The 27,039-nt window shown below is 45.4% G+C and overlaps 1 long non-coding RNA gene across 1 annotated transcript; it reads right to left on the bottom strand.

Annotated features, from left to right (window-relative positions):
- Positions 1-22,424: 22,424 nt before the first annotated feature.
- Positions 22,425-26,716, bottom strand: LOC142290508 (uncharacterized). The gene is made up of 4 exons (XR_012750329.1): positions 26,673-26,716; positions 26,100-26,141; positions 25,885-25,945; positions 22,425-22,450 (listed from the first exon to the last, which is right to left on the bottom strand). It is a non-coding gene; the product is annotated as an uncharacterized LOC142290508 (long non-coding RNA).
- Positions 26,717-27,039: the final 323 nt, after the last annotated feature.

Below are 27,039 nucleotides of genomic sequence, written 5' to 3' on the forward strand. Positions count from 1 at the left end.
GCCTAGTTGCACCCAGCTGGACACAAAAATGGGGCGAAGCCCATGTCGATTTTTTTTTTTAATCATTTCATGAAATTCATGAATTAAAAAAAAAAGAAGGGCTTCCCTATATTTTTAGTTCCCAGCCGGGTACAAATAGGCAGCTGGGGGTTGGGGGCAGCCGTACCTGCCTGCTGTACCTGGCTAGCATACAAAAATATGGCGAAGCACACATAATTTTTTTGTAGTTTTTTGGCAAAAAAAATAAAACATGCTTCCCTGGATTTTCCATTGCCAGTGAAGGTAACACCAAACAGTGGGGGTTGGCAGCCAGTAGCTGCTTGGATTACCCTTAGCCAGCAATGCAAAAAATGCAGCGGGAGCCCATACATATATTATTTTTAATTATTTATTTAAATAACTAAAAAAAAAGGGCTTCCCTGTAATTTGATTGCTGGACATCACAGTGCTGTAAAACTAAATCTTTAAAAATAAGACTTAGCGCTCCGCGGTATTTTTGATTCTCAGTGCAGATAAAGCAGACAGCTAGGGATTGCCACCCCCATCTGCCTGGCGTTACCTTGGCTGGCAATCAAAATACAGGGAAGCCCATTAATTTTTTTTATTTAAAAAAATAGTTAAAAAAAAAATGAGGTTGGGTCCCCCCATTTTTGATAGCCAGTTAGGGTAAAGCAGACGGCTGTAGCCTGAAAACCACAGCTGGCAGCTTTACCATGGTTGGGGATCCAATGTGGAGGTCACCCCAGGCTCTTTTTTATAATTATTTTCTAAATATAATTACAAAAAAAAAAGTAGGGTCCCCCCCCAAATTGGATCACCAGCTAAGGTAAAGGGGACTGCTGTGGTCTGGTATTCTCAGGGTTGGGAAGGTCCATAGTTATTGGCCCTTTACAGCCTAAAAATAGCAGGCTGCAGGCGCCCCAGTAGTGGCGCCTCTACTAGATGCGCCAATCCTGGCGCTTCACCCCAGCTCGTCCCGTGCCCTGGTGCAGTGGCAAATGGGGTAATAAATGGGGTTGATACTAGCTGTAAGTTCACCTGACATCAAGCCCAGCAGTTTGTGATGTCATTGTGTCTATCAAATACCCGACATCACAAACTGTCAGTACTAACAAAACAAATAGACAAAAAAAGTATTTGAAAAAACACTCCCCAAAACATTCGCTCTTTCACCTATTTATTGTAAGGAAAAAAAATAAGGGGGTCCCACGATGACTCTGAACCATCTAGAACAGTCATGGTGAACCTTTATGAGGCTGAGTGCCCAAACTGTAGCCCTAAACCCAATTTTTTTTTCAGAAGTGCCAACCAATCCTATTATGTAAATAATTGATTGTAACCTTACCTTTGCCGTCTTCTCTTCTCTTCAGCAGGGGGCATCATGATCATGCTTACCACACATTGAAGCTGAACCCCTGCCCTTTCCAGACACAGCAGTTGGATTGATCTTTCTGGAAAAAATTGCAGCATATTAGACAGAGATTTTAGCATGGAATGCAATCAGATGTCACCCTGTAATCCACATCTACATTTCAAAGTCTGAACATGAAATCCCATAAAGACGTATGAGTTGCTCCCCTCCAATTTCATTGTGTAGTTATGTCCCCCTTCCTGGGCCACTTCTTGGTAAACATGTCCCCCATCCTGATATATATTTCCAACATTCTGGCATATTTGTCCCCATCATAGCCCCATCCTGGTAAATACACCTAATCCTGGTAAATGTCCTCCATCCTGGAAAATGTACCTTATTCTGGCATGTTCCCCCATGCTGGTAAATGTACCCCATCCTGACATATTGCCCATCCTTGTAAATGTTCCCCCATTACGGCATGTACCCCATTCCTGGTAAATGTCCTCTATCCTGGTAAATGTTCCCAATCCTGGTTAATTTACCCCCATCCAGGTAAATGTCCCACTTCCTAGCATGTACCCCTTCCTGGTAAATGTTCCCCCTCCTGGTTAATGTTCTCCTTCCTGGTAAATGTACCCTATCATGTCATGTTTTCTCCATCCTGGCATGCATGTTTCCTCCATCTTGGCATGCATGTTTTCTCCATCCTGGCATGTATGTTTCCTCCATCCTGGCATGTATGTTTCCTCCATCCTGGCATGCATGTTTCCTCCATCCTGGCATGTATGTTTCCTCCATCCTGGCATGTATGTTTCCTCCATCCTGGCATGCATGTTTCCTCCATCCTGGCATGCATGTTTCCTCCATCCTGGCATGCATATTTCCTCCATCCTGGCATGCATGTTTCCTCCATCTTGGCATGTATATTTTCCCCATCCTGCCATGCATGTTTCCTCCTTCCTGGCATGCATGTTTCCTCCATCCTGCCATGCATGTTTCCTCCATCCTGCCATGCATGTTTCCTCCATCCTGCCATGCATGTTTCCTCCATCCTGGCATGCATGTTTCCTCCATCCTGGCATGCATGTTTCCTCCATCCTGGCATGCATGTTTCCTCCATCTTGGCATGCATGTTTTCCCCATCCTGGCATGCATTGTACCCCATCCTGGCATGTATGTCTCCCCCCCATGCTGGCAAGCATGTTTCCCTCCCATCCTGTCATGCATGTCATCCCCCCCCATGCTGGCATGTGTGCCCCCCCATTTTGGCATGTGTGTCCCCCCCATGCTAGCATGTGTATTCCCCCTCCCCCATCCCATGCTGGCATGTGTGTTCCCCCTCCCCCACTCCATGCTGGCATGTGTGTTCCCCCTCCCCCACCCCATGCTGGCATGTGTGTTCCCCCTCCCCCACCCCATGCTGGCATGTGCATTCCCCCTCCCCCACCCCATGCTGGCATGTGTGTTCCCCCTCCCCCACCCCATGCTGGCATGTGTGTTCCCCCTCCCCCACCCCATGCTGGCATGTGCATTCCCCCATCCCATGCTGGCATGTGTGTTCCCTCACCCCATGCTGGCATGTGTGTTCCCCCTCCACCACCCCATGCTGGCATGTGCGTTCCCCCTCCCCCACCCCATGCTGGCATGTGCGTTCCCCCTCCCCCACCCCATGCTGGCATGTGCGTTCCCCCTCCCCCACCCCATGCTGGCATGTGTGTTCCCCCACCCCCACCCTATGCTGGCATGTGTGTTCTCCCCCACCCCATGCTGGCGCTGGCCCCCCCATCCCCACCTTGGCAGAGCCGCACACAAGTTTAAAAAAAAAAAAAGCAACACACAACTTACCTTCCTGCCCAAGCTCCCCCGCTGCGCACCACTGAGTCCTCAGTTCCCACGCGGCCAGAAGACCTCATTATGCCGGCGCCGCTCACTGACGCTCCTCCGTCTCCTAGGCGACACTCCTGCAGCCTGGGGGAGGAGGAGTGTCAGAGCGAGGAAATGTCTCCTCCGCTCCAACACAGCTTTGATCTGTCGGCGTGACTGCACCAGCAGATCAAAGCGGCAGGATCAGGCGACAGCACGCTTGCCAGCAGAATGGGCTCTGCGTGCCCCTGGTGGCACGCGTGCCATAGGTTCGCCATCACTGGTCTAGAATATGGGGGGGAAGGCTCACACACTCTCCCCGGGTCCACAGCAGCAGATTCCATGTCGTAAGTGTTGCTACCAAAGCTGCAATGCCCTGCTCATGAGGTAAGGGCATGCCTAATCAGGAGAACCATTCTACTGTACATTTCCAAAAATTGGTATTTGCTGATATTATTGCTATTCCCCCTACTATATATTGAGGATAGGAGATGGAATACCTCTTTAAGTCCAGTTATCCAGCTGAATGAATACTAAACAACAGAGCTCGCTTTTTAGTCATGTTTTCTTGTGGTGTATAACGGACACTCATGTTTGGTAGTCGTTCAGCAGGGCAACAATAAAATCAAATACCTCCATTTGGAAATTTAGTATAGCTCTCCTGATCAACTATGTTCCTTACCTCATGAGCAGGGCATTGCAGTAGCTTACAGATGCATGGTTACCGCCACTTACTGTGACTGAAGACAGGAAGCTGAGCTGACAGACTTTCTGTGCATGCGGCAGCGTCTATTGTGAAGGAGGGGGCTGTGGGGGATCAACGCTGCACAGGTACCGTGGGACACCGGGGAACACCGGTGGGGTTACAGGGGGTGACCTGGCAGGGCCTGGGGAGGAGTTTTCTGTCGCATGTGTCATGGCACATACGACAGAAATCAGTGGAGCAGGGTGAATGCGGCCGGCGCACACCTGCTGTGCTCGCGGCCAACTTGGATTTCCTTGGAGCCCGGGCACCTTTGGCTAGGAGGCAAATGGTGGCCTTAGCCTGCAGGAGCCGGGAAGACGGCTCGGTGGAACCGTGGTGGACCGGGACAGGGTAGTGGCCTGCCGGTACTGACCCGGGGAACCGACTCGGAAACCGGAGCACACAGGGGGTACTCAGACTATGAAACAAGGTCCAGAACCGACTGGACTGAGTTAATTGACTGATTGCGGTCTGGACTACAGGTCCTTTCCCACCCAAGTCCCGACTGAAGACAGCCCACCGAGGGGGATGGAAAGCCACCACACAGGCATAGGGATCCCACGGGCCAGCGTCTCCTGGTAAAAGGGTTCTCCTGACATTTCCACAGCCGGGGAGCGGACTCCCGTCGCTGAAGCGCAGGCAGCCCAAATACAATACATGTTGCAGGAGAAAGGCAAAGACCACGAACCGGGTGGGGGACCAGACGCAGCCGGCTGCGGGCACCGACCACCATCAACTTTGTTTACGAGAGACTTGTGTGACAGTGAGTTCAACAGTGCCACCCGGCCGCGCACTACCCTGCACCGCCCGGCTATTACCCCCAATGGGTCCCAGGGCCGTCATCCCTGCCCACGGAGGGGTTAACATCTTGCTGCATAACCATCTCCCCCGGGTGCCACCTAACTGCAGCGGTAGTGTCTACACCTTCACCACATCCCGTGGGTGGCGTCACAAACTCAAGCGCGGCTCCGGCTGTGCACCTACCTAACCCCCACCAAAAGCGCCAGCATCCCCTTTCAGAGCGAAGTGACCACGGGTCCGGAGGCGCTCGAGCCACCCACAAACGAGCCCAGATCCGAGCGGCTCGGCTGCAGTCGAGCACGGGGTGGTACATCTGTCTCTACATTATGCTGCTATCAAATGGGGGAGTTTTGCTCTCTGGTGACCTGGTGACAGATTCCCTTTAATACAGTTTTTTACTGAACTCCAAAGTGAATAATACTGAGATATAAAGCTTACCTTTGTCTCTATTGGTCATTTCTTGGAGGAGTATACTAGTTCATGTTTACTGGAATTTCTAGCACTAAAGGCCGCTTTACACACTTCGATATCGTGACCGATATCGCTAGCGTGGGTAACCGCCCCATCGGTTGTATGACATGGGCAAATCGCTGCCCGTGGTGCACAACATCGCCCAGACCCGTCACACTACTTACCTACCCTGCGATGTCGCTGTGACCGGCGAAACGCCTCCTTTCTAAGGGGGCGGTTCGTTCAGCGTCACAGTGAAGTCACAGCTGCGTCACTGAACCGCCGCCCAATAGAAGCGGAGGGGCGGAGATGAGCGGGACGAACATCCCGCCCATCTCCTTCCTTCAACATTGCGGGCGGGAGGCAGGTAAGGTGAGGTTCCTTGTTCCTGCGGTGTCACACGTACCGATGTGTGCTGCCGCAGGAGCGAGGTACAACTTCGTTACTGCTGCAGCAACGATATTTGAGAATGGACCCCCATTTCACCGATGAGCGATTTTGCAATGATGCAAAATCGCTCAAAGGTGTCACATGCAACGGCATCGCTAAAGCGACCAGATGTGCGTCACAAATTCCGTGACCCTAACGAGATCGCTTGAGCGATGTCGCAGCGTGTAAAGCGGCCTTTATTCTGCCTTTTTAATAGATCTTTAAATGTACCTATGGTCCAAAATTAATTTATTCAAATCTGCATCTGTGGAGCAAATTCTTAGGCCGGCGTCACACGCTACGATATATCGGGCAATATGTCGTCGGGGTCACGGATTCCGTGACACACATCCGGCATCATTAGAGATGTCGTAGCATGTGACAGCTACGAACGACTGTGAACAAGCAAAAATACTCACCTTATTGTTGCTCGTTGACACGTCGTTCATTTTCATACTGTCGTTCCTCCTTCTGTGTGCTGGTTGTTATTTATTCCCGTGGCAGCACACATCGCTCCGTGTGACACCCCGGGAACGACAAACACAGCTTACCTGCGTCCCGCAGGCAATATGGAAGGAAGGAGGTGGGCGGGATGTTACATCCCGCTCATCTCCGCCCCTCCGCTTCTATTGGGCGGCCACTGTGTGACGTCGCTGTGACACCGAACATCCCTCCCCCTTTAGGAAGAGGATGTTCGCTGCCCAAAGTAAGGTAATTTGGGAGGTAAGTACGTGTGACGGGAGTAAACGACTTTGTGCGTCACGGGCAACAAATTGCCCGTGACGCACAAACGACGGGGGTGGGTGTGATCGCTCATGTGATTGCACGATATATCGTCCCATGTGACGCCGGCCTTATTCTGAGAAATTGCCCAATTAAAATAGCCATTAACACTTAATGGGAATTTGACGATGGAGAGTAAAGTATTGAGATGACAAATGTTGCTTTAAAAAGCACATTAATCTATAACATTGGAGTCAGGTTTACTGAGCACATCAAGGAAATCAATCTGATGGAAGCAAAATTTATTTATTTCAAGTGCATAGGCGGATTATAATTGGGGCAATCTGGGTTACCGCTATTTGAGGACTCACATGATACAGGGAGGCTATGTGAAGGGTCATACTGTATAATGGGGAGCCAAATGAGGGCTCATACTGTATGTGGGGGATTTGTGAGGGCTCATACTGTATACTGTGGAGCCATGTGAGGGTTCATACTGTATATAGGGGCTATATGAGGTCTCATACTGTATATTGGGATCTATGTGGAGGCTCATGCGGTATAAGGAAACTATGTAGGGGGCTTATACCCTATAGAGGGTCTATGTGAGAGTTCATACTGTATATAGGGATGCTATCTGGGAGCTAATATTGAATATAAGCGCAATGGGGGCTCATACTGTAAATATTGAGACTACATTAGAGTTCATACTGTATATAGGGAGGTTTTGTGAGGACTCATACTGTATATTGTGGCTATGTGAAGGCTCATACTGTATATAGGGGCTATGTGAGGGCTTATACTGTATATAGGGCACTGTGTGTTGCTCATACTATATATAGAGGCATGTTAGCATACCTAATTCTGCTCAATATTAAGTGATACAATTAATAGTACTATACAATAATATTTATAATTATGCTATTATTAATATTGAGCAAAATTAATTTCAGCCTTCTGGTTTGACCCTACACAAGTCACAGTCTCTCATGTAGGAAACATCATTCCCCTCCCCCTCTTCTATTATGTATTTCACTATTATATATTCTTTCTCTACCAATTTGCATCTGCAGATGTGCACCAGATCACTTGTGTGTTAATCACATGATCTATGAAGGGAATCATGTGACACGTGATACATTGGGTGCTGGGAGGGCCCACGCCTTCCAAAACTGCCCAGCGTCCTGGCTACAGTTAATTTGCCCCTAGTTAAATTTAATTTTCCTGACTGAGATGATGAAAAAAATCCAGATCAGCGGTGCAGTCAGCGGTGCAGTCATCGGTGCAGTCAGTGGTGCTCAGGACTTCCCTGCAGGGCAAAGCATCACGATTGAGGAAACATCTGTCAGTGAAAGACCGCCATCAAGATAGTTTTCACAGGTGACTAAGAAATCTCTTACCTGCTACTCCAGCTCTGCTGTGTGCAGGCGGTCTTCTAGTAGGCGGGATGTACAGAGAGGAGTCTCTTCTGGTTCTTGGTTGGTGGAACTTGGCATCACTTCCTGTGACCGGCCTGAAGACTTCAGCAACAGGGCAAAGTATAAGAGGAGGCAGTGGGTGCACTGATGGTGAAAGCTGACATGCACTGTGCATTGATTTCTGTTGTCCATCCTCCAAGTCAGATTTGGTTGTAGAATTTGTGGTGGCATCTGCTGCTATTGTGTTTAACGTTGAATATTTGGTTAGAGGTGAAGCAGATACCTCAATCCTCTAAATCCATTGCTGATTCTCTTTCCTGTTTTCAGTTCCGGAGATTTCAGGAGCTCGTGCCGGGGGACAACAGGTAAAAGGAGGGGAGCCGAGGGCAACTCCGAGGCATGAACTAATCTTAGATATGGAATATTTACAAAGATCTGTTGTCATGTTCTCCTGGTCAGGATATGTTGCAGCATGGTGACATGGTGTCTTTTTATGAAAAATAAGGGCTGATCACCTTTTTTGGAGTACAGAATACTATGCTCTGCCTTTTTGCTTACAGCTGTTTAACCTCTTCATGTCACATGATGTTTTGGGTACGTCATGGATTGTGTCGAAGTAATCCCTGCCGGCTGCCATGTGCAGCCGTCAGCGATCCCTATGTGACGCCCTGGGCAAGCCAGGGGTCACAGGTAATGACATCACCACACCCTACACCCCGGTTAGGTACACCTAAGCTAGACCTGAAATCCTTGTTGCCTTCCTCCAGGGGCTGATGTTCACACCAGGGGATGGGCCAGGCGGTTGGCCCCACCCACCGAGGAGTACACAGTTCTGGAGGCGGGAAAACCAGGCAGTTGAAGTTAGAGTTTGGAGGAGGAAGTGAGAGGAGTTGAGCTTTGACAGCGGAAGTGAAAAGAGGAAAGTGACAGTTAAGAGCCTGAAGTTAGTCCGGGTGTGTGTCCCGGACAGAGACAGCAAGGTTAGCAGACGGCGGTGGCCGTCTGCAGTGGAGGCTGATCGGAGGTTGCCGAAAGGACCGTGGACGGGTGGTGGCCCGGCGGTACCGGACCGGTATACAACTAGAAGCCAGCACCATTGGCAGGGGCCTTTCGGATCCCGGCAAGGCTTGGAGTCATCGTGAATTTGCCAAATCCGTCAGTGAAGGGGACCTCCGGGTTTCCAAACAACTAAGTCCCGATTGAAGGCAACAGTCCAACCGTGTGAGAGAGACACAGCCACCGCCAAGGCACCAGTTTCTCAGGGCCAGCGTCTGCGGGCAAAGAGGGGCTCCTCCGGCCCATATCCAAGTCGGGGAGCGGGTTACCGGTGGGAATCCATCGCTACCAACATTACACAAGGTGCAGGGAAAGAGACAGTCACCGTTAACTACCGGGGAAAAGCAACAGCAGCCGTCCGTGGGAACCGTCTTTCCAGCCGTGTGTTTTACCGAGAACTGTGTCACCGTCTCAGGCTGAGTGAGTACCACCGTGCCGTACGGCACAGCGCTGCCCCCGCGACCCTGCACCTCACCAGGCCCCGCACCCGGCCTGCCATCCACCCCTACCCCATCACCGGGCCCCGGGACAACCAACCCCCTACCCACGGAGGGGAGAAATAACAACAAAGCTGCTCCCTGTCACCGCTCCCGGGATCCCCATACAGAGCAGCGGTGGTGTCCACACAATCACCACAACCGTGGGTGGCGTCACGGACAATAAATCCCCAAAACCAATCCCCTTTTCACTCACGGGCGAGGAGCGCCGCTTGAGTCCCCGGGATCCGGCCCATCGCTCGAGCCACCGAGCAGCAGAGGCCGCAGCAGCAGCCGGACCCGAGCAGTGGGAGAGCGCAGCGTCCCCTCCTCCGCCCGCGACAACTTGGCGTCACGAACAGGATCTTACCGCTTTGCCGTCTGATGGAGGTGCGCCTTGTTACCGCCGGAGGTGTCCGGCCAGAAAATTTCAGAAGCCGCCATCTTTGGCGCGAAAAGTTCCCGCTCGAGCGTCTCCTCGAGTAGTGGAGGCGCGTAGGCCAAAATCCCGCCCCGATAGAGGAGGAGCCGGAAAGAGGCTAAGGGGGACGAGGATGAAGAAATGGCGGCGTCCACGAATTGGAGCGCGGGAGTGCCCGCTACCGGAGCGTCCAAGCTCTGGGGGAGCCGAGGGGGAGTAGCTTTTGAAGACTGCGGCCCGGGTGAGCTCCCCGCCGGGACCGCTGCGTGGCTGGAGCGGGAGCTGGGCCGGTTCTGCTTGAAGGTGAGGGCGCAGAGCCTGCAGCAGCTGCTGGACTGGAAGGCGGAGATACGCAGGATGGTTGCTGTAGTGGAGGCCCGTGAGCAAGGGGTCGCTGCGGCCGTGCCGCGTCGCGACCGGTCCACCTAAACCCCAGAACCAGCCCTCATTGCATGGGAGCCGGGGGCCGGTACTGCAGCCGGAGGCCCAGAGAGAATGTCGCTGATGGAAGAGGGGGTTCCGAACTTCCGACCACGCTGCCCCCGCCACCGTTCTTAACGGCCGTCAGTGGTTCTGGGCTGAACTGCCTGTGGAAGGAGAACCCGATGTACCGATCGGTTCCCGAGTGGGCCGACCCCCTGCGGTGGTAGCCGCTCCAGAGTCAGCAGAGCTCCGCTGCAAGTTGTCCCCATTGGGACCACCAGTGTATGTTACAAGTTTGAAAGTTTTTGAAAAATGATAAGTGATCAACTGAGGAAGTCATCTGATTGAACCGTGATTGAACCGGTCGTTGCCGGCACCATTGTCCCCGTGGGGGACCGTTTGAAGTTGCGTAAGGGATTCCTTACGGACAGGCCCGTGAACTTGCAGGGCAACCACAAACTTGTGGGATGTAAATAATGTTATTGTTGCAGCTTCCACCGTTACCGCCTCTGGAGAGGCAGATTGGAGGGAGGGCCCGCAGTAGAGTAGGCTGGGCCCCAGCCACCACTGGAACCGGTGCCTACCCTCTGGGGCTTCCAGGGGCTCCCCATGGACGTGGGTCCCCTGGAAAGGGACAGATCCTGCTCGGGTAACTTGGTGCAGGACTGGGGTCAAGGGGTGCTGCCTGTTTTCTTAGGGAAAACAAAAAACCTCAATTTCAATTAATATTAAACTTTTATTGATATATTTTAAAATTTAGACACCCATTAATAGTGAACACACAAAGGGCGTAGATGATGAAGGGGAGGAGCTAAATATATGGGGTCCCTATAGCACCCTATGGGACCTTGCTCCTACCTACCAACGGAGGGTATGACGCCGTAACTGTTTTGGGCGCCCCCGTTCCACGTCGGCTCACCCTCTAGTTGCCCTAGATAGTTAGTGAATTAAAATAATAATTACACTACGGATGGCCATACAATAGTACTAGAATGTATTAAGTACAAAGTGCTCATGTAATCACACTGTCTGATAGATAACAGCTTCCTATCAGGAAAACCAGGACAAAAAATCAAAAATTAAGCCCCAATATAGGTAGGCTTCTGCAGAAAAATTAGTCCATAGTACATGATCCAGTACAAATTAGTACATAGTACATAATACACAATCTACATTAACATAATGGAGGAGCACATTAACATAATGGAAAATTCAGTTCCATCTGTCAGTTTTTCCTCCCATGTCCCAGTGTGATATAGTATGGTATGGCAATCACACATGGATAAACTTTTACACAATCATAATTGCACAGATCTGCACTGCATAAACCGATGCTGATACATGTAATGCAATGCCTGAGGGCAATCATGCAGATGATTCTTATAGAGCAGAAAATAGGGGTATAGATAACCCCACAGGGAAGAAAAAAATGGTTACTTCCCTTTTAGCAGCATGCTCTGTATCGCCTCTACGCGTTTCCCCTTTCCATGATATAAGGATCTTCAGGAGGCTGGAGGATTGCAGTTATCAGATGTGAATGTAGGAGTAATCCATGGCTGTGTGCACAGATCACAGGATGTCAGGGTTTAAATCCAGCGTCAGCCAAGGTCACATGGACCATGCGGCCAATCACAATCATAGGCTACTGTGTCTTTTATGTTTACTGCGCATGTCATGACAATCCTGGACACTAGAGGTCCTCGGAGCATGACTGCGCATGTGTGCACACTTTGCAGTAAAAGGGTTGAAGGAAATAATGAACGTGCCTGCGTGCACATGAGGGGGCGGCATCAAAACAACAAACTGCAATGGCACCACCCACTAATGCCCCCATCGTCATAGAGACGCTTGGGAACACTGCAGCAATATGCATGCCTGTGAATATAAGTGGAAGTGCTTAGGACAAACTTGAATCACACAAAACGTCCCTGAATGTGTCAGGTGATATTTAACACTGACATTTTTGCCATACACATTGAGTGTGCCTGTATGTAATGCCAATGCACACATGCCTAAATAGCAACCATATAAATGTCCCCATGATGTAAGGACATAACTAAGTGCCCCCATATATTGGTTTCAGCACATGTGCTATCAGGCTACATAATTTATATGTCATAGTGGGCAGCAGTATAATTGTTGTTTATAAGTAAATGCCTTTTTCAAAGATTAACCCCCGACTGACCAAACAACTTTTTTTTTTTTTTTTTGCCGCTATTAATGGTCAGAAAAACGTGAAACACAGAGAGACACAGTATAATTACCTTGAAACAACAACCTAAAAATAAAGGTATTTTTTATCCGTAAATCCCAAATCACAGGGCAATGACGGAGGGGTTTCCAATCCAGATAGATAGTATGAGTTATTAAATTACTATTCCATGACAAGCGGAACACAAAGAAATTCATCTTATTAAGAGCATAAAGATAGCAGTGTCTAAAGAAATGGGGAATATGTCAGTCTGTCATTTAGACCCAATGGGGTGTGTGTTTTCAGGTAATAGATCCACCGGCACTCTCTCTGTAAAATCCTTTTATCCAGGTCACCCCCCCTAGGGTCGGGTTTGATGACTTCAAGGATAACAAAAGAGACTGATCTGTTATCGCCCTGATGGAATTCCCAGACGTGTCGGGCCAGGGGAGTATCCCTTTTGTGCTTGATATCCCCCAAGTGTTCACCGACCCGTCTGCGCAATTCTCTTGTGGTCTTGCCCACATAATTTAAGGGGCATTTACACGTGGCCATATAGACCACCCCACTGGTCTTACAATTAGAGAAGTCTCTAATTGAGTATTCTTTGCCTGTACTGGCACTACGGAAAACCTTTGATTGCGAGATCCAGTTGCAATATTTGCAATCGCCACACCTGAAGCACCCAATGGGTCTTCTATCTAGCCACGTACCTGGGGGGGTTGGTCTCTGGTAGTGGCTGTGGACCAGTTGGTCCTTGAGTGAACCACCACGTCTATATGTGATAGAGGGGCGGGGAGCAATATTGTCACATATATCCGGATCTGCCATCAAAATCCCCCAATGTTTCCGAAGAATACCGAAGATCCTCTCTGACTGGCAATCAAAGGTGCCTATAACTCTGATGATATCCTCAGATTGTTTTTCCACCCTCGGTGAAAGGAGGGAATCTCTGTCCCTGCTGAGGGCATGATTAAAAGCCCCTCGTAGAACCACATCAGGATAACCCCTTTTCCTAAAGCGGTCCCGTAGATCTCTCGATTGATCAAAGAAGTCTTTTTTATTGGAACAGTTTCTCCTCATACGGAGGTACTGCCCTTTTGGGATACCACGCTTCAGGGGAGGGGCTTTTAATCATGCCCTCAGCAGGGACAGAGATTCCCTCCTTTCACCGAGGGTGGAAAAACAATCTGAGGATATCATCAGAGTTATAGGCACCTTTGATTGCCAGTCAGAGAGGATCTTCGGTATTCTTCGGAAACATTGGGGGATTTTGATGGCAGATCCGGATATATGTGACAATATTGCTCCCCGCCCCTCTATCACATATAGACGTGGTGGTTCACTCAAGGACCAACTGGTCCACAGCCACTACCAGAGACCAACCCCCCCAGGTACGTGGCTAGATAGAAGACCCATTGGGTGCTTCAGGTGTGGCGATTGCAAATATTGCAACTGGATCTCGCAATCAAAGGTTTTCCGTAGTGCCAGTACAGGCAAAGAATACTCAATTAGAGACTTCTCTAATTGTAAGACCAGTGGGGTGGTCTATATGGCCACGTGTAAATGCCCCTTAAATTATGTGGGCAAGACCACAAGAGAATTGCGCAGACGGGTCGGTGAACACTTGGGGGATATCAAGCACAAAAGGGATACTCCCCTGGCCCGACACGTCTGGGAATTCCATCAGGGCGATAACAGATCAGTCTCTTTTGTTATCCTTGAAGTCATCAAACCCGACCCTAGGGGGGGTGACCTGGATAAAAGGATTTTACAGAGAGAGTGCCGGTGGATCTATTACCTGAAAACACACACCCCATTGGGTCTAAATGACAGACTGACATATTCCCCATTTCTTTAGACACTGCTATCTTTATGCTCTTAATAAGATGAATTTCTTTGTGTTCCGCTTGTCATGGAATAGTAATTTAATAACTCATACTATCTATCTGGATTGGAAACCCCTCCGTCATTGCCCTGTGATTTGGGATTTACGGATAAAAAATACCTTTATTTTTAGGTTGTTGTTTCAAGGTAATTATACTGTGTCTCTCTGTGTTTCACGTTTTTCTGACCATTAATAGCGGCAAAAAAAAAAAAAAAAAGTTGTTTGGTCAGTCGGGGGTTAATCTTTGAAAAAGGCATTTACTTATAAACAACAATTATACTGCTGCCCACTATGACATATAAATTATGTAGCCTGATAGCACATGTGCTGAAACCAATATATGGGGGCACTTAGTTATGTCCTTACATCATGGGGACATTTATATGGTTGCTATTTAGGCATGTGTGCATTGGCATTACATACAGGCACACTCAATGTGTATGGCAAAAATGTCAGTGTTAAATATCACCTGACACATTCAGGGACGTTTTGTGTGATTCAAGTTTGTCCTAAGCACTTCCACTTATATTCACAGGCATGCATATTGCTGCAGTGTTCCCAAGCGTCTCTATGACGATGGGGGCATTAGTGGGTGGTGCCATTGCAGTTTGTTGTTTTGATGCCGCCCCCTCATGTGCACGCAGGCACGTTCATTATTTCCTTCAACCCTTTTACTGCAAAGTGTGCACACATGCGCAGTCATGCTCCGAGGACCTCTAGTGTCCAGGATTGTCATGACATGCGCAGTAAACATAAAAGACACAGTAGCCTATGATTGTGATTGGCCGCATGGTCCATGTGACCTTGGCTGACGCTGGATTTAAACCCTGACATCCTGTGATCTGTGCACACAGCCATGGATTACTCCTACATTCACATCTGATAACTGCAATCCTCCAGCCTCCTGAAGATCCTTATATCATGGAAAGGGGAAACGCGTAGAGGCGATACAGAGCATGCTGCTAAAAGGGAAGTAACCATTTTTTTCTTCCCTGTGGGGTTATCTATACCCCTATTTTCTGCTCTATAAGAATCATCTGCATGATTGCCCTCAGGCATTGCATTACATGTATCAGCATCGGTTTATGCAGTGCAGATCTGTGCAATTATGATTGTGTAAAAGTTTATCCATGTGTGATTGCCATACCATACTATATCACACTGGGACATGGGAGGAAAAACTGACAGATGGAACTGAATTTTCCATTATGTTAATGTGCTCCTCCATTATGTTAATGTAGATTGTGTATTATGTACTATGTACTAATTTGTACTGGATCATGTACTATGGACTAATTTTTCTGCAGAAGCCTACCTATATTGGGGCTTAATTTTTGATTTTTTGTCCTGGTTTTCCTGATAGGAAGCTGTTATCTATCAGACAGTGTGATTACATGAGCACTTTGTACTTAATACATTCTAGTACTATTGTATGGCCATCCGTAGTGTAATTATTATTTTAATTCACTAACTATCTAGGGCAACTAGAGGGTGAGCCGACGTGGAACGGGGGCGCCCAAAACAGTTACGGCGTCATACCCTCCGTTGGTAGGTAGGAGCAAGGTCCCATAGGGTGCTATAGGGACCCCATATATTTAGCTCCTCCCCTTCATCATCTACGCCCTTTGTGTGTTCACTATTAATGGGTGTCTAAATTTTAAAATATATCAATAAAAGTTTAATATTAATTGAAATTGAGGTTTTTTGTTTTCCGTATATTGAACTCAATTGGTCCTATTGTATATGGTTTTTTCTGTTTTCTAAGGTTACTTGGATGGGTGAGAGCGGAGGCCGTAACCGTTTAAAACCGTTTGCAACGTTTAAGAAAAGTGCCTCCCGTTGTGGGATGATGTTACTATACTTGTATGTATGTTCTTATCTTTTTACAGTTTAAAAGAAAAATAAAACCGGTGTTGGACGGGCAGCCCGCGGACGGTCTGCATTTTGCTAAGGGGAAATGTGACGCCCTGGGCAAGCCAGGGGTCACAGGTAATGACATCACCACACCCTACACCCCGGTTAGGTACACCTAAGCTAGACCTGAAATCCTTGTTGCCTTCCTCCAGGGGCTGATGTTCACACCAGGGGGTGGGCCAGGCGGTTGGCCCGGCCCACCGAGGAGTACACAGTTCTGGAGGCGGGAAAACCAGGCAGTTGAAGTTAGAGTTTGGAGGAGGAAGTGAGAGGAGTTGAGTTTTGACAGTGGAAGTGAAAAGAGGAAAGTGACAGCTTAAGAGCCTAAAGTTAGTCCGGGTGTGTGCCCCGGACAGAGACAGCAAGGTTAGCAGACGGCGGTGACCGTCTGCAGTGGAGGCTGATCGGAGGTTGCCGAAAATAACGTGGACGGGTGGTGGCCCGGCGGTACCGGACCGGTATACAACGAGAAGCCAGCACCATTGGCAGGGGCCTTTCGGATCCCGGCAAGGCTTGGAGTTGCCGTGAATTTGCCAAATCCGTCAGTGAAGGGGACCTCCGGGTTTCCAAACAACTAAGTCCCGATTGAAGGCAACAGTCCAACCGTGTGAGAGAGACACCGCCACCGCCAAGGCACCAGTTTCTCAGAGCCAGCGCCTGCAGGCAAAGAGGGGCTCCTCCGGCCCATATCGAAGTCGGGGAGCGGGTTACCGGTGGGAATCCATCGCTACCAACATTACACAAGGTGCAGGGAAAGAGACAGTCACAGTTAACTACCGGGGAAAAGCAACAGCAGCCGTCCGTGGGAACCGTCTTTCCAGCCGTGTGTTTTACCGAGAACTGTGTCACCGTCTCAGGCTGAGTGAGTACCACCGTGCCGTACGGCACAGCGCTGCCCCCGCGACCCTGCACCTCACCAGGCCCCGCACCCGGCCTGCCATCCACCCCTACCCCATCACCGGGCCCCGGGACAACCAACCCCCTACCCACGGAGGGGAGAAATAACAACAAAGCTGCTCCCTGTCACCGCTCCCGGGATCCCCATACAGAGCTGCGGTGGTGTTCACACAATCACCACAACCGTGGGTGGCGTCACGGACAATAAATCCCCAAAACCAATCCCCTTTTCACTCACGGGCGAGGAGCGCCGCTCGAGTCCCCGGGATCCGGCCCATCGCTCGAGCCACCGAGCAGCAGAGGCCGCAGCAGCAGCGGCAGCCGGACCCGATCAGTGGGAGAGCGCAGCGTCCCCTCCTCCGCCCGCGACACCTACATTCTGTATATCAGCTTATTTAAACAGCTGACATGTGTGCCTACCAGGCATGAGTGGATCCAAGATCCACCCGCGTCTGCTAACCCCTTAGATTGCGCTGTAAAAATGTCACAGTGCAGTGTAATTGCCGGCCTCTTTAAACATTTGTTTACCATCTCAAGTCTCAAGTCATGTGACGTGGTCACGTGGAGCCAATGGGAGCCATGGTAGCACAGGGTCATGTGATGACTCCAGTAGCTATCATGAGTCACTTCCTCTTACACTCGGCAGAGCGCTGTGTGTGAGAGGAGAGCTGCATTTTAGCAGATCTCAACTGTGCAGCAGTGATCTATAGAAATGAACAAGCTGGGTGAACTAGTAAAATGAAAAAAAGTTAAAAAAAAGTTTTAAAAATTAAAATAAAAAAACTAATAGTTTAAATCACCTCCCCATTTGCCCCATTGAAAATTAAAGGGTTAAAAAAATAAAAAGTATACATATATTTAGCATTGCCGCCTTCAGAAATGCCCGATTCTATCAAAATATAAAATCAATTAATCTGATTGTTAAACGGCGTAGCGGCAAAAAATTCCAAACGCAAAAATTTAATTTTTTTGGTCGCTGCTAATTTTGTGCAAAATGCAATGATGATGATTGAAAACGGTGATGGTGATTAAAACGTAGCATCTACGAAAAAATGGTACCGTTAAAAACATCAGCTCGACATGCAAAAAAAATGAGTACTCTATACCGGTTTTGGAAAATGGCGCAAAAAGTGTCAGCATTTTTTTTTTGGGGAAAAAACTTGTGAATTTTTTTTTAACCCCTTAGATAAAAGTAAACCTATGCATGTTTGGTGTCTTCAAACTTGAACCAAACATGACGGAGGCATCACAGCAACACATCAGCTTTACCATATAGTGAACATGGTGAATAAAATATCCCAAAAACAATTGTGCGATCACACTCTTTTTTGCAATTTTTCCTCACTTAGAATTTTTTTGCTGCTTTCCAGTACACTATATAGTAAGACTCATGATTTCATTTAAAAGTACAACTCGTCCTGCAAAAAATAAGCCCTTATACGGCAAAAAATTGACTGAAAAATAAAAACTCTCGGAAGAAGGGGAGCAAAAAAAAAACAAAACGGAAAATTGCTCCGTGGTGAGGGGCTTAAAGACCATCTGGCATATTATTCTGTAATGAAATTTATGCAGGTATTTAATTTTAAATTTTTATTGTCATTAAACTAATAACAAAATACTATAAGAAAGGAAAAAAGATAAAGTGTTCAGCTCACCAATATTGCAGTCCCGTTGTGAAAAGTTCAGCGCACGGATGGTCAGGAACACCAGGCAATAATTGTAAAGAAATATACATCCAGCGCAGGCTTGTATTTGAAGTAAAAATATTTTCCTTCTTTATTAGAAAATTCAAATGAATAAAATCCAGGGACATGCAATTTGCATGTCCCTGGATTTTATTCATCTGAATTTTCTAATAAATTAGGAAAATATTTTTACTTCAAATACAAGCCTGCGCTGGATTTAAATTTCTTTACAACTATAAGAAAGGGAATCATTTTCCTAGCAGGAAAGGTCCAATCTTGCATTATTAGTTGTTAAGTTTATATCAACATAATTGGTGAAAGGAAAGGGGTAAGTCCAGTTCACCACATGTTACCTTGATTGGGTCTGGAGCACGGAAAGCGTCTCTGCCAAAGACGCCAATAAATGGGAGATAATAGGAAAAGATCTAGATGCAAAGTCATAAAAATAACTTCATTTATTGATACAGAATAAATATTTTGATATTTTCTACAATAGGCTTATATTGTAAATCACCGAGGAGTTTCTGGAGCGTCAAACATAATTGGTGATCTTTTGCTTTGGAGTACATTTTCCTGTTCACAGAAAAGAAAAAAGGAAATAGTTTTCTTAGTGGGTGAAGTCCGATCTTGACTTTTTGGTTGTTGCATTTATGTTATGTTAATTGGCGAGCTTTTACCTCTGAGTGAAATCTTCTATTTAGTGAAGGATGTTCATGATGTGTGATCAAGAGGGTAGGACCATGTAGGCAGGTGGTTGACAGTAACGCATCCTTGGCAAGTTGCTTTCTAGTTTCCTGGGTACCGGGCTGTCGGGTGGGTATTGATTATTGGTTTATAGTGATTTGTGCCCCTTGATAAAGTTTCAATACAGAATGGTTCTTTCACAACACCTAAAGAGTCTCGGGATGATTGGTGAGAGATTTTCTTCACTTTCTTTCCTCGTTGAAGCTGCAACAGCCGCCATTGGGGAGGGTTGGATTTCTTATCTTGTAAGGGCAGAATGGTAGATTGTCTTCCAAGCAGAATAAGCTTTACATCAGACAGGAGTTTTATGTTTGTCAATTATATCCTTTTCTTATTTTTTTTCAGGCATCACTATATGGATTTTGGCCATTCATTTGTGCAATGGGCACTGAACCGAGCCTGCAAAAGATTGCACAGTGATAACCTTTCCTGGTCTCTGGATCCGTTAAGCGTCTACTGGAAGAGTTTTAGAAGACTTTGGTGATAGAGTGCTCTTGACTCCGTTCTTGAAATATGTACTCTCATTCCTGATCCAGATGATTTTATTTTTCATAGGGTTGGAAACGATGAGGGTAAGACACCATTGTATGAGTTTTCTGAATTTAGAAGCACCTTTTTCCTGGTTCAGTTTGAAAAGCCAAGATCAAATTCTAGCTTTATAGTCCATGATAACTGTATAACATTAAAAGGACCCCCCAATTAAAGATTTTCTTTATCAGTTATAATTAAAATCAACAAAAGTGATGTCCCAATATATATAAATGATCTAGTGGGTCATAGTGGACATTCACCTAAAGCATAAACAAATGTATGGGGCTGATAGAAAAAAAGGGGTAGGGGGGAGATTCTTTACCTAGTGTACCCTAAGGGTCTCTTGGCTCCAAGATTGACCCAATCACATTTATTGACCCCTAAAAGAGGGACATTCCCATTCCTCAATTGCCTACAGTGCAACAATGTCCTTAAAGGAAACAAGGTTTACCATCCCCAAACAGGGCAGAGTTATCCAATCAATTGGTTCTTTACTTGTGACTCCTCTTTTGTAGTGTATGTAATCAAATGCCGTGGGGATTGTTGTATATAGGCGAGACCACGTAACAAGTAAGGGACAGGATCTCACAGCACAAGTCCACTATTCATTGTGAGAAAATGTCTCTCCCACTATCATTCCACTTCCATCAGAAGGGACACAGACCTTCACAGCTTAAATTCCAAGTTCTAGAACAGATATCTCAAAACAGATGGGGTGGTACAGGGTTACCCTTCTCAAGAAAAGGAATCCTTTTTGGATCTTCACCCTACAAACTTTGGAACCTAAAGGCCAAAACAGAGATTTTGACATTTCTAGTTTTACTTAATATTTAGTTCCATCTTCTCTGTCTGGTTTATTTTTACTTTACTTATAATTTTCTCTCTTATTTTTAGTACTGCACGTAACCTGTCATAGGCTGTGGGATCACGTCAATCAAGTATTGGTATAAGACATTCCTTTTTCCTTCCTTTTTCTCCTGTTATTTTTGTCTATATTGTATTTTTATTGTTATTTTTCTTTTCTTTTTTTCTTCTTGGTTTTTACTTTATTTATTTTTTTATCTTTATTTTTCTTTTCTTTTATTTCTTTATTTTATTTACATTTATTTTTGTTTTGTTTTTATATTTTCTTTATTTTGTTATTGATTTTTTACATTTTTTCTTATTCTATTCTTCTTTTGATTCATGTTTTCTTCTCCATTTATCTACGTGCAGTACATACTGATACTTTCTTGTATTTTCTGTAACATTTCCTATACCCCTCATCCTTTCCTCCTGCTTCCACTTCTTGGCATTTACATCTAATTATTTCTGCCTCTCTCCTAGACATGCGCAGCGATGCCACTCATGCATCCTTCTATTTGTCATCCACTGCCATCCGAATACCTCACACCCATATCATCACGTCATCACCAGATGTGACGTTGGAACACTATGGCCCCTGCCCTGCAAGACTCACTGACTTCCTCATTGAATGGCAGAAACGGGGTGGTACTGTTCTAAGTGCAACACACTGGACTGGCTCTTATCCCCAGGAACCGCAACACAGTCACAGCCCAAACATTCAATTTTCTGTGGCGTGCCCAGGCATGGAGAATGAAGCCTTCTCCCATGACTGTCGCCTTGGGCCATGTTACAGGATCTCAACCTCTTCTGTAGGAAATTTAAAATAGCACAAATTTTATAAGTGCCATGATAGAGAACAGTATCAGTAACTGAGTGTCTCCTTGGAGGACATTGAAGATATCCATACACTCACCAACCTAATTACAGAGGGTGAAATGACAAGAGGCCTTGACCATTTCAGTAATCTCAAGGCTAAGTGTACTAAAATGCCACCACATGGGTATTTAAACTCTGTGCATATCGTTCTCAAAATCAAAGAGGGTAAAAACAAATAGATTAACAAAAATGGAGATCCTTCACTGTGTAACCTCCCCAGGGAAGAGGTCTGTATTTTGGAGGATCTTGAGAATAACCAGGAGATTATCATTAAATCTTCTGATAAGGAGGGTAATATAGTATTATTGGATCGTGAAACTTCCACATCTATGTGTTACTAAATCCTGAGAGATGGGAAAACATACGAGATTTTGTGTAATGATGACCCTACCCATGCCTACTGTGACTCATTGACATCGCTGCTCATCGATGCTATAGATAGCCACCTCATCTTTCAAAGAAAAATTTAATTTTTTTGTACCCAACACCCTTATATTACCATCCTTCTATGAACTTTCCAAAATCCACAAAGGAATATAGCCTCTAAGGGATTCCCAATTGTCTAGGGGATCAATTATCTTATTGGGGCTCCTTTTAATTTTATACAGTTATCCCGGCTTTCCCAACTGAACCATTGTCTTCCTTTTATCGTTAAACAATTATTAATCCTCTGGTGTACTTATTGTAGTTAGACTCCATGATAACTACAGCTGAAAGATCTGTGAAGAACACACATGAAAACAAATTAATAGTCACAGTGCATATAATAATGACTCATTAAACAACACAAAAAATAAAAGATATGTAAAACAGTAGTGTTTGTACTCGATTGTGTCAGTAATCCTAAGCCTGAGAGATAATTATGTCTCAGTGCAACAAATAACTGCAAAAGGCACAAAAAGGCAAAGTGCAAAATGTTATACAGTAAAAAAATAAATAAATGTAGTAGATCATAAAAGTTATTCACACAATTCATAAAATATTGCACAGGGGTCCACTCTATAAGGGAACTTTACAAAGTGCACACAAATAATATCACCTGAAACATGTTGAAAGTGCAAATCAAAAGAGCTGAGTCTGTATAGTCAAGAAACTGGACATAGAGTAAGATGGAAATACCAGGGAGTGATAGTCAGTTAAGGACCTGTAAACAGTGTGTGTGTGTGTGTGTGTGTATGTATGTGTGTGTGTGTATGTATGTGTGTGTGTGTGTGTGTGTGTGTATGTGTATATTTAGTTGTACTGCTTGACAAAAATCACTTGTGACTGAAACGTTGCTGTATCCTATTGGTCAATAAAACGCGTTTTTTTACATTCTATATTCTATGCTGAGTGCTGCCTTCATTTTCTTTTATACAGTCAGGGCCAGAAATATTTGGACAGTGACACAAGTTTTGTTATTTTAGCTGTTTACAAAACATGTTCAGAAATACAATTATATATATATAATATGGGCTGAAAGTGCACACTCCCAGCTGCAATATGAGAGTTTTCACATCCAAATCGGAGCAAGGGTTTAGGAATCATAGCTCTGTAATGCATAGCCTCCTCTTTTTCAAGGGACCAAAAGTAATTGGACAAGGGACTCTAAGGGCTGCAATTAACTCTGAAGGCGTCTCCCTCGTTAACCTGTAATCAATGAAGTAGTTAAAAGGTCTGGGGTTGATTACAGGTGTGTGGTTTTGCATTTGGAAGCTGTTTCTGTGACCAGACAACATGCGGTCTAAGGAACTCTCAATTGAGGTGAAGCAGAACATCCTGAGGCTGAAAAAAAAGAAAAAATCCATCAGAGAGATAGCAGACATGCTTGGAGTAGCAAAATCAACAGTCGGGTACATTCTGAGAAAAAAGGAATTGACTGGTGAGCTTGGGAACTCAAAAAGGCCTGGGCGCCCACAGATGACAACAGTGGTGGATGATCGCCGCATACTTTCTTTGGTGAAGAAGAACCCGTTCACAACATCAACTGAAGTCCAGAACACTCTCAGTGAAGTAGGTGTATCTGTCTCTAAGTCAACAGTAAAGAGAAGACTCCATGAAAGTAAATACAAAGGGTTCACATCTAGATGCAAACCATTCATCAATTCCAAAAATAGACAGGCCAGAGTTAAATTTGCTGAAAAACACCTCATGAAGCCAGCTCAGTTCTGGAAAAGTATTCTATGGACAGATGAGACAAAGATCAACCTGTACCAGAATGATGGGAAGAAAAAAGTTTGGAGAAGAAAGGGAACGGCACATGATCCAAGGCACACCACATCCTCTGTAAAACATGGTGGAGGCAACGTGATGGCATGGGCATGCATGGCTTTCAATGGCACTGGGTCACTTGTGTTTATTGATGACATAACAGCAGACAAGAGTAGCCGGATGAATTCTGAAGTGTACCAGGATATACTTTCAGCCCAGATTCAGCCAAATGCCGCAAAGTTGATCGGACGGCGCTTCATAGTACAGATGGACAATGACCCCAAGCATACAGCCAAAGCTACCCAGGAGTTTATGAGTGCAAAAAAGTGGAACATTCTGCAATGGCCAAGTCAATCACCAGATCTTAACCCAATTGAGCATGCATTTCACTTGCTCAAATCCAGACTTAAGACGGAAAGACCCACAAACAAGCAAGACCTGAAGGCTGCAGCTGTAAAGGCCTGGAAAAGCATTAAGAAGGAGGAAACCCAGCGTTTGGTGATGTCCATGGGTTCCAGACTTAAGGCAGTGATTGCCTCCAAAGTATTCGCAACAAAATATTGAAAATAAAAATATTTTGTTTGGGTTTGGTTTATTTGTCCAATTACTTTTGACCTCCTAAAATGTGGAGTGTTTGTAAAGAAATGTGTACAATTCCTACAATTTCTATCAGATATTTTTGTTCAAACCTTCAAATTAAACGTTACAATCTGCACTTGAATTCTGTTGTAGAGGTTTCATTTCAAATCCAATTTGGTGGCATGCAGAGCCCAACTCGCGAAAATTGTGTCACTGTCCAAATATTTCTGGACCTAACTGTATATATTTATATATATATATATACACATATATATATATACACACACATATATATATACACATATATATATATATATATATATATATATATATATATATATATATATAATATAGATATATATGTATATATATATATATATGTATGTATGTATGTATGTATGTATGTATATATATATATATATATATATATATATATATATATATATATATATATATATATATATATATATAATATAGGCAGATTTTAATGAGGGCAATCTGGGTTCTGTGGGGAGCCCATGCCTATAACGGCTTCATTATAACACTTTCTGTGCTGCCTTTGGCGGTGCACATCTCCAGAAGGGGAGTTCTCCTGGGGTTCTGCTGGCACCAATACAGAATGGCAGCGCAGTTTCAGGGGAGCCCATCTCCTTTTCTGTGACATCATCGCATCGGCACAAACATGTATGCACCAGCCACAAGAAGAAGAGGAGCCCCGGGGACAAGAGCAGAGCGAGGTGATTAGGTGTTGTGTTTTCTTTTTTTTAGTTTGTGTATGGGATGTGTGCTTGTATGTAGGGAGCTAAGCAGGAGCTTATACTGTATATAGGGACCCATGTATTAGCTATGTGAGGGCTTACACTATGTATAGGAGGCTATGTGGAGACTCAAGCTGTATATAGGGGGATATGTGAGGGCTCATACTGTGTATAGTGAGCTATGTGGGGCTTATGCTATATAGGGTACTAGGTGAGGGCTCAAACTGTGTATAGGAGGCTATGTGGGGATTCAAGCTGTATATAGGGGGATATGTGAGGGCTCATACTGTGAATAGTTAGCTATGTGGGGCTTATGATATATAGTGGGATATGTGAGGACTCATACTGTGTTTAGGGGTTTATGTGGGGTTTATACTATATATAGGGGACTATAGGAGGACTCAAACTGTGTAAAGGAGCAATGGGCGGACTCATACTGTATATAGGGGCTATGTAGGGGCTCATACTGATATAGGGGCTATGTGATGGCTCATACTGTGTATAGGAGCTATGTGGGGACTCATGCTGTGTACAGGAGGGGCATATACTACATATTGATTAGATAATACTGAAAAAGAACTTGTAAATCTTAAAATCTTTCAATAAAAATTTTGAAAAATACTTACGTTTTTTCTTTTTTATTCAGTCACTCTTTTGCTGATGCAGCATGAAAATAATCTGAAGAGCCTAAAAGGAAGACAAACAATTGGTAAAAAGTGTTTAAATGGAAAAGGAAGGACGGGAGAGATAGTGAGTTTAGAAGTCGGGAACTGAAAAGGGAAATGCTTTTCTCTCTCTATGGGGCGAATAGATAGACAGTGAAATATTGGTTTTTCCTTACTTTTGGGGACAGCTCTCTTTCTCTTTGCTGTCCTTTTTGCTGCTGGAGAAATAGAAGAAATTATAACAAGTAAATAGCAAGCAAAATAATAATGAGGAACAAATCCTATTCCTATAGTGACAAAGACAAAGAGCAGAATGTCTGACATGTCACATATACATCTCCACATAATATAGATTAGACCTGGGTAAAGTGCGGCCTGCACCATTCCCTCCACCGCCGGCGTCCCAGGGTCACCGCTCTCTTCATTCCCAGGATGCAGACAGTGTTGAATACATTGGAGGACAAAGCCAACGGCCCCCTCTTCCACAAATCACCATGTGCAATTGAGACAGCAGAAGTGATGACATCACATCATTGTGTCTGCTGTGCAGAGAGTCAGTGCACCGGAGACCAAAGCAGAGCGCAGCAGCGGGGAAACAGGAGCAAGGTGAGTATGTGTATATTTGCTGCATGAGGACAGATCTTCGGCCTTGTAACTACTGGGAAAAACCATTGAAAAATTTTGCATCTGGAAGACAGCAGTTAGGACATAAGTACACATCCTCTGGGAAAAGGGGTTAAAATACTTACATGTTTCTGATGCTGCTCTTGCTACTTCTCCTCAAGCATTTAGGTATCCACCATTTACATTTGTGTCTTAAAACAAAATCCAGACAAATTGACATTTAGACACTTCATATTATCATTCTGATAAGTATATAACAATATATACAGTGATTTGAAACACAGATACTTAAAATATCAGAAAATATCATCTATATGGTGTGTCTCCTAAATACAGTAGATGCAATGAGTTAAAGGAAGTTATCAGTTGAATCATCCCTCCTAAGTCATCTATATGGGCAAGTACATATGTACATCATAGGAAGTTGAATGAAATGATACCTTGATATCTGCTATCCAATGTCTTATTCCAGAGACGTCCACATTTTCTTAA

The sequence above is a fragment of the Anomaloglossus baeobatrachus genome, chromosome 1, assembly GCF_048569485.1.
Source record: "Anomaloglossus baeobatrachus isolate aAnoBae1 chromosome 1, aAnoBae1.hap1, whole genome shotgun sequence".
Classification (NCBI taxonomy): domain Eukaryota; kingdom Metazoa; phylum Chordata; class Amphibia; order Anura; family Aromobatidae; genus Anomaloglossus; species Anomaloglossus baeobatrachus.